Here is a 9,042-nt window from a genome sequence, read left to right on the forward strand (position 1 = left end):
CCAGGCCACAAGCATGCAGCTGGGTCAGTGTGGAGCAGCTAGGATTAGAACAAAAGACACAGGCCTAGACTACTACTCCATGGTATCAGACCCAACATTTCTTATCAATGTTAACGGTCACTATTACTCAAAAGAAATCATTTTTATTAAGAAAAAATGGTATTGTAGAAAAATAAAATCAAAATGCCAAAAAATTGTGCAAAATAGAAAGTGTATATGTTAGGAAATGCATAAAACAATACTTGAAACAAATTCATCCATTGCCTCCATTTCTTTCATTCTGAAAGCAGAATGAAAAGTAAAAGAAAACCCTTGATTTGAGAAATATTCATGAAAGAATTCTTAATGCTGCAAAGTAAATAGATTTGAGAAGATAGAAATTAAAATTAAAATTGCCTAAACTACAGCAATTTACTTTCACAGATAATTGCAAAAACTATAGTTAAAAAATTTGTAGTATTATCATTTAACCACTTACTTCTGTCAGCTGAAAGGTTGTATGAGAACATGTACACATTATAATATTTTTGATACATTCAAGAAACAAATATTGATATCTGATGTGTGTTTTTTCAAAAATCTATATTGTTTATTCATGCTTTAAAAATCCAATTTCATGATTACTATAAAAGATGCTCTGAAAATTCACAAAATCACAAACACTAAAACTCATACTAATGTGATAGGCTATCTCCCTATTTTGTTAGTAGTAGCTGCATATTTTAAATGATTGGATTAAAGTTTAGTTACAGTAGATAATTGATCCAATATAGAAAATGATGTCGACATTAGAAAAAAAGTAGGTTTTCAAATGAAGCCCGAAAAATTATTCTTAGACTATTTTCTTAAGAAATAAAAATATTATTGTAAGATAAATCAAACTGTGTGCTTTTTCTGCATAAAAATTAAAATAAGTAGAAAATGTATCTGGATTTTCATATTATAAACAGTATTTTTTTATTATGGTGCTAGAGATATCTATAGATTTATGCCATGACATTTTTGTAGCACCATCGTATATATTTTCTTCGACAACCTAGAACTTGCACTACTGCATCGTAAAGGGGGAAGTAGAAAAAATTCACTGATCATTCTTATTTGAGGCGTCAGTAACCTACTTTGCTTAGCAGCCAAGCTGAGTGCCCCTTTGGTTTTCCCAGATGGGGTCTACAATTCTCGTCTCATCACATTTGATTTTGATCGAGCAAGAATTACTGGTGGTTAGACAGTATATCTTCCCAGGATGTGCCCCCCACTGCCACTGCCATTCGCGGCCTCGGTGTCATATAAATTGGACTTGTGAGCCGTGTTTGTCTTCGTCCCTGCTCTCTCTTTGCGTCAAGTTTCTGAGCTCATTGCTGCAGAGTGCCGACTCAACAAACTGAGTGTGACTTCTGCATGGACCTCAGGTGCCTGGGCTACCACACAGCAGGCTGTCATGGGTCGAGTTGTTCCCCAGAAAACAAAAGATTCAATGAAAAAGAGTGCAAGACAAAATTCGCAAAAATACACAAAATGCACAAATCGAAGGGAAACTGGCTTAAATTTTACTCTTCTAACAATGCTTTTCCAAAACATTGTTAAACAGAGACCAAAATCACAGATTCTGCTGCATGCTTAATAATTACTAATTAAAAGAAATAGGAAACATACAATGAATTTTTCTCTCATGAAGTTCTAATTTCGAAAAAAAATTTTGAGAAAGCTGTGTCATCCTTTCTAAATTAAGAGAAAATTTCATATATGAAATAACGACAATGAAAAGAAAACCACTTCTTTAATACCTAGAATGTTTCTAGATCAATTGTGTAAAAGACTAGCTTAATTAGCACAGGATAAGTAAAAGGGAACGTTTTAAAATAAAAATACATATTTTGGATGTTTTTATCTAAAAGAGGAAAAGTCTGTAATTTCAAATGATCCCATCCGTGAAGGATTCCTCTGATACCACTTTTGTCATTGTCCTTTGCAGCAAGCAGCCTACATTTCACTGACGTCAAAAATAATTTTGTCATTTGTTACGACAGGTTTATTGGCGCACAAAACTTAATGGAAACGATGAAAGATTCTGTTTTAATACGCACATTTCTATAACTCCACATCTAAACGTACACACCCGGACTTGATTATTCTTGACTGTGAGGGCTTCTGACTATTGACATTGTCAATTTTTACCTCATTACTCATCATTGCTTACTGTGGGTGCTCGTAGTATATTTCCACGGAGTTTGTGTGTGCTGCAACGCGAATTCTGACACGGCTAATGTCACTCACTAATCTAGCTCATTCAGGTCATGTCAGGATGACACATCACAGTGCCCTACGGCTGTCGTCTCTGCTTTAAATACATCTACATTTTCTCGACTTCACGATTCATTTTCTTGTTTAGAATCTAGTGACTTCTTTTAAATATAAGCAACTGAGGCATTCAATGCAGCTCAAGCAGTTGCTAACTGAAAACATTCTCTCAAAAATAAAACAGAATGAATGTAGTGTGAGTGAATCATAAATTATTAGAGAAAAATGGGTTCTACATAGCGTTTTAAACAATTTAGGATTCAGATTATTGATTTATACATGTCACTTTCAGTACACTTTAAAGCTCTATCTTATAGTACTTAAAATATGTAAATTAATTAGGGTGGCACTATTTCAGATCAAACCTTTCCGGAGTATTCGGACATGCTCCTGACTTCACGCCACGTGCATAGCCTTCACTATTTTTACTTCTGTATTTTTTTTTTCTCTGTAGCTTTCGCCTATCAGCACCATTTAAGGTTTTATACACTGCTTTGTATATTGGTTATGTATGTTTACATATTTATTACATATTATTTATTCTTTCTCTGAACGCTTGTTTTTATGCTTTTTCTGTTTTACTCTAAGTTCAATGGAGTTCTGATAAAACATATTTCAAATCTGTTGAAGTTATTGGCCTTTTCTCTCCTTCAACCTGGAAAACAGCTGGTCATTCATAATAAGGAAATTGGGAGGCATACTGAAACATTTCTCTCTTTCTTCCCTTTTTCTTTCTGTAACCAATAGATATTCTTTTGAATTTTATTCCTGTGGTTCATTCAAATCTCCATTTGGTTATTTTATTCTTATTATCCCAAACACATTTTAACTATCTCCTTTCTTCTTGCAAACATTTGCAGTGCCTTTTTTGTTTTTAACTTTTTAAAAAGATAATACTCAAAATTTATTGTAGAGATACAGACTGGGAGACAGAGGAAGAGGATTTGCATGCGTTGATTTGTTCTCCAGGCGTCACAAGTGGCTGGAATTAGGCCTATATGTACAAAATTGTAGCATGGAAAATAATAACAATAATAATAACAATAAAATACAAAAACGTCATAGATTGTGGGATTTCCTGCCTTCTCTTTCACTTTGTTCTTCCTTGCCTTCTTTCCTGTTATTTGTAAGCAGAAACAACCTGATGGCAACATTTGTTGGATCAGCACTTTTATGACACAATTTAAACCTCTCAGAAATCACATTTTAACTACAATAATGTGTTATAGTCCAAATAACACTGCTTACTTGAGCTTCAACTGGTTATGCCTTACCTCAAATAGGACCCAAATTAATTGGAACTTTTCCTAGTTCATCCAGATCGGTAAGTGACCTTTTTCAATAGCTTTGATTGTTGCTTTTTCCACACGTGCCATACTTTTTAAGTTCTAAGCACGATAAAGGTATTGTGCCACCTTTTGTATGCCAATTTTTTCATAGAGACACTCATTGAAATATCATTTTAACACTACTTTTGCATTTCATGATCTAATACCAAAACCAAAACCAAAAGAAGCAAATGGACTATGTTCATCTCCATGTTACGCATATGACATGCAACATGTGAAACTGAGAGCCATTTTTTACACCAAATCCTGATCTTGAGGTACAAAAAGGAATATAACTTTGTTTCAATTGCCATTTTAAAGATTTACGTGTGTATTTAAATACAGAATTATAAAAAGAGAGAATGCGAGACAGAGAAATATTATATCTTCTGGTTAACTCCCCAAGTGGGCACAATGGCTGGAGCCAACCTGGTCCAAAGCCAGGAGCCCGGAGTTTCTTCTTCCATTGTTTTCCCAGGAACATTAACAGGAAGCTAAGGAGAAATGGAGCAGACAGGATTTGAAGAGGCAACTAAAGGGGATGCCTGCACAGTAGGTGCCACTTCATCTTCCAAACGGCAGCGGTCGCCCTGACTCCCATTTTACATACATGGGGAAGGTGGCATTTAGATGCTTTTCTTTCACTGATTCAAATGTGTCATCTCCTGGTCATAACATGATTCTTTCATACTTTTTTAGTACAAAAATCATAGAAAAAACGTCTTAAGGGTAGTTTTATAATGTGAATGAATGAACTTTTAAAGACGCTGTTGCGCATAAAAAGTTTTTTCAAAAATTAAAAATGATGGAATGTATGTATTGAATAATCAAATGACAGTGTAAACTAAAAGATAATTGTAATTTTAAAAATGACCTTGGGATTTGGTAATAATTGTCCTCATCTATTTTCCTGTGTTAAAGGTGGAGTTGCAACACTTTTGAAATATTCACTCTCAATTATTAATATATTGCAAAGCATGCTGTTGAAAATGTTGTTCTTACCACTGCTCTTTACCCTGAAAAGGGGAGCTAGGAAGTTGCACAGTGACTGTGCACCCCGATCAAAACCTGACATTAGAGCCGCCAGAGAATTTCCAGTTCTGGGCTGCAAACAGTGAGAGACATTGGTTCTCTCTTAGCCTGCTATAAGGCATTCTATGATATTGAATACTTAATACAATTTCCCCCACTGGTTTTCTTTTAGACATGGGTCAAATGATTTTGTGATGCCCTTGATATTAAAAGTATATAAATATTATGCACCATTAGAGCATACCACTAATGGCACATTTCACCAATCTGAAAGATCAATGATATGCACTGACTAGGCTGCCATTATCTGAGATCCAGTCGTTGTCATGAATTTATCACATACATTTACTTAAAATGATAATGTATTTTATGTAAGAGTTTAAATATAGAATTAAGATAATAAAGATAATAAAGTCCCCATTTTGAACGCGCCAAGATCCCATATGTTTGCTGGTTCTAATCCCGGCAGCCTCTCTTCTCACCCAGCTCCCTGCTTGTGTCCTGGGAAAGCAGTCAAGGACAGCCCAAAGCCTTGGGATTTTCCACCTGCGTTAGAGACCCGGAAGAAGCTCCTGGCTCCTGACTTCACATCGGCTCAGTTCCCGCCATTGCGGTCACTTGGGGAGTGAATCATAGGATGAAAGATCTTCCTCTCTGTCTCTCCTCCTCTCTGTATATCTGACTTTGCAATAAAAATAGATAACTCTTTTGAAAAAGACCATATAGAAAACTCAAGAAAAATATTCACTTATGGCTGAAATATTAATGTAGATGCAGAGAAAAGATGTGGGTAAGGATTCATATGTGATTCTGGTCACTATTACGGTTTCCTGTTCCGTTATTTCTATTCACACATCAGATTAGCCATCATTCCCTTGTATAAATGCACCAATGAGCCCCTTAACACAAACATTTGGTGCATCTGTGCCTTGTACTCAGTAGTACATACCACCTCACAGACTTCTGGGCTGTGTTTACATTTTGGGGAATCTGAGACATTAAGATATAGTGGAGCTTTTGTTGAAAACTTTCCCCATAGTACACATCATAAAAGTGTCCTTTGTGGAAATGCCTAATCTCTTGTGGTTGTAAGATGCTTCTTACAAGTTGAATATTTCTGTATAATTTGGACTCAGTGTTTTTTCCTGGTGTGTCCTCTCACAAAGCAAAATTCTTTGTACTTGGGAACATAGTACATCTGTAGTACGTTAGAGTAACTGCATTCTTGGGTGAGTGAAGCACTGTAATAACAGTGTTAGTGCCAACGGAGTCAGCACAAGGTTTCACAGACAACTCTAGCAAGACTGAAAAAGAAGACATACGTTTATCCTTTATTTAGGATGACAAAAACTTAAACATATCTTTCATACTGTCTCTTTTTTTTTCCCACACAGATACACTGTATATCAGTAATCTGGACACCAAGTTATTTAACGCTATTATTTAGTACCATAATAAGTAGTAATTTAAATACAAGGTAAAATCACCACATTGTCTTGTTTACTACTGATGTTAATTTTAAGCTGACGTTCAATGCTCCCCAAAAAGGCAGCCTATGATTTGTTATCATTAAACTGTCAGCTCTGCCTTGAGTTAGTAATAGATTCACACCACACTTTCTGCAGCATATCGTTTTATTTTCTATCAGTCAAAAAAAAAAATCCAGAACTGTTTTAATTGTGTCTGTGCTATTTTTCTATTAACTGTTTCATGCATTTTCCTGGCCTTTTAATTGCAGTTTAATAGTGGTCATTAACACATTAAGGGGTGTTAGAAGAACATTTGAAGTCCTCTTGACTTCTACCAAAGTTGACACTTCAATGCTAGAGTAATTTCAGCTATTCATTTATTTAATAGTGACCTATGCAAATGTGGAACCATGTCATTTTACAAATTGACTGTAATAATTAACTAGAAAGGCAGAGTAAAATGAAACAGGTTATAATTAGAATATAACTGCTACGTATTACGTCAGCTAGAATAAAATAATTTCAAATGATTAAATTGGTTTCAATTATTAAGAATCAGTTTAATGTACCCACTGTTCTGATTTTTACACTTCTGTGTGTGTGTGTGCGCATTAGATGTCACCTCATACAATTTATGTATTTTATTCATCTTGGTAAAACAGGCATTACAGAAGTTTAATTAAGTAGTAAAAGACTTCACATTATTCTGCTGAATTCTAAATTACTTGTAGGAACTAGTCAGAGTGCATGCTACGTACTACTTGGGATCATTGCAATTAGCTGTATCTATTAAGCCACCCAACATTCCCCTTACAAGTCACTAGTCATGGCAGTATGTGTTTTAATCACATAATTATCATAGCCTTCCCACTGGCTCTTGGATATAGATACCTACATCACATATGATATATATGTGTGTACATATATGTGTACATATGTACACATATTTATAATATGCATAAATCATATGTATATATCATAAATATAAATATAGTATATATAAATATATATCCAATTATTCAGAAGGTTGATTGGTTTCTGGCTGTTCGACTTACTCAATAGTATAGAGCCCCAATCAGAAACAAAGAACCTGCTGCACTGAAATTCAGACTTTTATTAAAACTGGAAGCCCTATCGTTTCTTGGCCTTTTGGCTAAGATCAAGTGTAGTAAAAGCAGAAGCTCTTCATTTTCACCTGAGCCTGGGCTCTGGAAATTATATAACCAGTCCTGCCTGAGAGGTCTAGGAGAGCAACTTAATGATTGCTTCTCTTTAGACAACTACTAAACGCTTTACTTGTCATTTGTCTGAACGTGAGAGATTAACTTGCTGTGATATTTGACTTCAGGAAAGTTTGTCCTGGAGGAACTCATAGCCAGTGAAACTGCTGGAACCCAAATGATCCCAGTTGATCATTTGCTTGTGTATCTCCTGTGTCTTAATGATCATTTTTTTATATTGCAATACCTATTGCAATATTAAAAAGTTACATAGTAATAGTACTAAAGTAAAAAAAAAATATGAAATTGTTCACAGCAAGAGCACATGTTCCTCTTTAACACAGTTAAGAGAAACCGATTTCCAACCAATGTGTGCCTGCAAATTTTGGAACATCTTTTATCTCATATAACTATTAGAGGAAACATGAGTAATTATAAATCTACTTATTTCATAAGGACATTCTGCTGGTCCTAATGTTTGATTTTTCTTGTCTAAAATTGAGATACCTAAAATAATGTTTTCTATCAGAATATTCTTTTGACATATGTCTTTCTCTTCTGTTATGCTTTCATTTATTCTGACTGATCTTAATAGCCAGAGAATTTTGGTCAATAATGCTGGGAAGTACAATTGAAAAATTTCACTTATCATGGTTAATTAGACTACTAGCTAAGAATGAATGGTCCCACTGAATCAGAAGTTAAAACTTATTAATTCTCTTACAATTCATATGTTACTTATTAGCTTGCAAATTCCTTTGAGGCACACAACACTGTTGATGTGGTATACTGTTTTTGACCGTTCCAGGGTGCTTCGCATGCACGTCTGACTTCCGTGTTGTGAAAATATTTTAAGACACTTAAGACAAGGAATGAACAGAATAAAGGCAAATCTGTGTTTCATTTTCCTCTTAAATCAGGTTTTTAAGGATTATCTACTTATTTATTTACTTATCTGAAAGGAGGGGGAGCACACACACAAGAGAGAGATGTGGGGGAGAGAGAGAGAGCAGGAGAGAGTGAGAGCTGTTGGTTCACTGTACAAATGACCACGACCAGGATTGCAGCAAACCCAAGACAAGAACCTGGAGCTCCATTTTGGTCTAATTCCTGGCAGGGGCCCACTTGGACCTTCTGCTGCTGTTTTCTTGGGTTTCCTTCCTTCCTTCCTTTTCTTTCTTTCTTTCTTTCTTTCTTTCTTTCTTTCTTTCTTTCTTTCTTTCTTTCTTTCTTTCTTTCTTTCTTTCTTTCTTTCTTTCTTGGGTCTTTCTTTCTTTCTTTCTTTCTTGGGTCTTTCTTTCTTTCTATCAGGGAGCTGGACCAGAAGTGGAGTGAACAGACAAAAGTCTGTTGATAAATTGGATGCTGGCTTTACAGGTGGCGGCTTGCTGTGCTACACCACATACTGGCACCTTTTGATTCAGTTTTGCTAACTGCATTTTATCTTGAAGTTCAGGTTGTTTTCCCAATAGTTAGGATTTGTAATCTGGAGAACAAAAACAGTTTATTATCATACCTGGAAAAATGATAATCTATAAATGATTTTTTTGGTGAAATAATTTTAAGAACTAAGAATGACCCAAAACTAACGTTCTAGAAACTAAATGAAAATTAATTTCTATCTGTTATAAAAATTTAAATTTATTTCCAAAATTTAAAAATGCATCCTCAAACATTAAAACACTTATTAATATC

At 34.8% G+C, this 9,042-nt stretch overlaps 1 pseudogene; it reads left to right on the forward strand.

Moving 5' to 3' along the window:
• The first annotated feature begins 7,260 nt into the window (after positions 1–7,260).
• Positions 7,261–7,412, forward strand: LOC121171032 (annotated as a pseudogene).
• Positions 7,413–9,042: the final 1,630 nt, after the last annotated feature.

This window comes from Ochotona curzoniae, unplaced genomic scaffold, assembly GCF_017591425.1.
Source record: "Ochotona curzoniae isolate NIBS_2020 unplaced genomic scaffold, NIBS_Ocur_1.0 scaffold_2476, whole genome shotgun sequence".
Lineage (NCBI taxonomy): Eukaryota > Metazoa > Chordata > Mammalia > Lagomorpha > Ochotonidae > Ochotona > Ochotona curzoniae.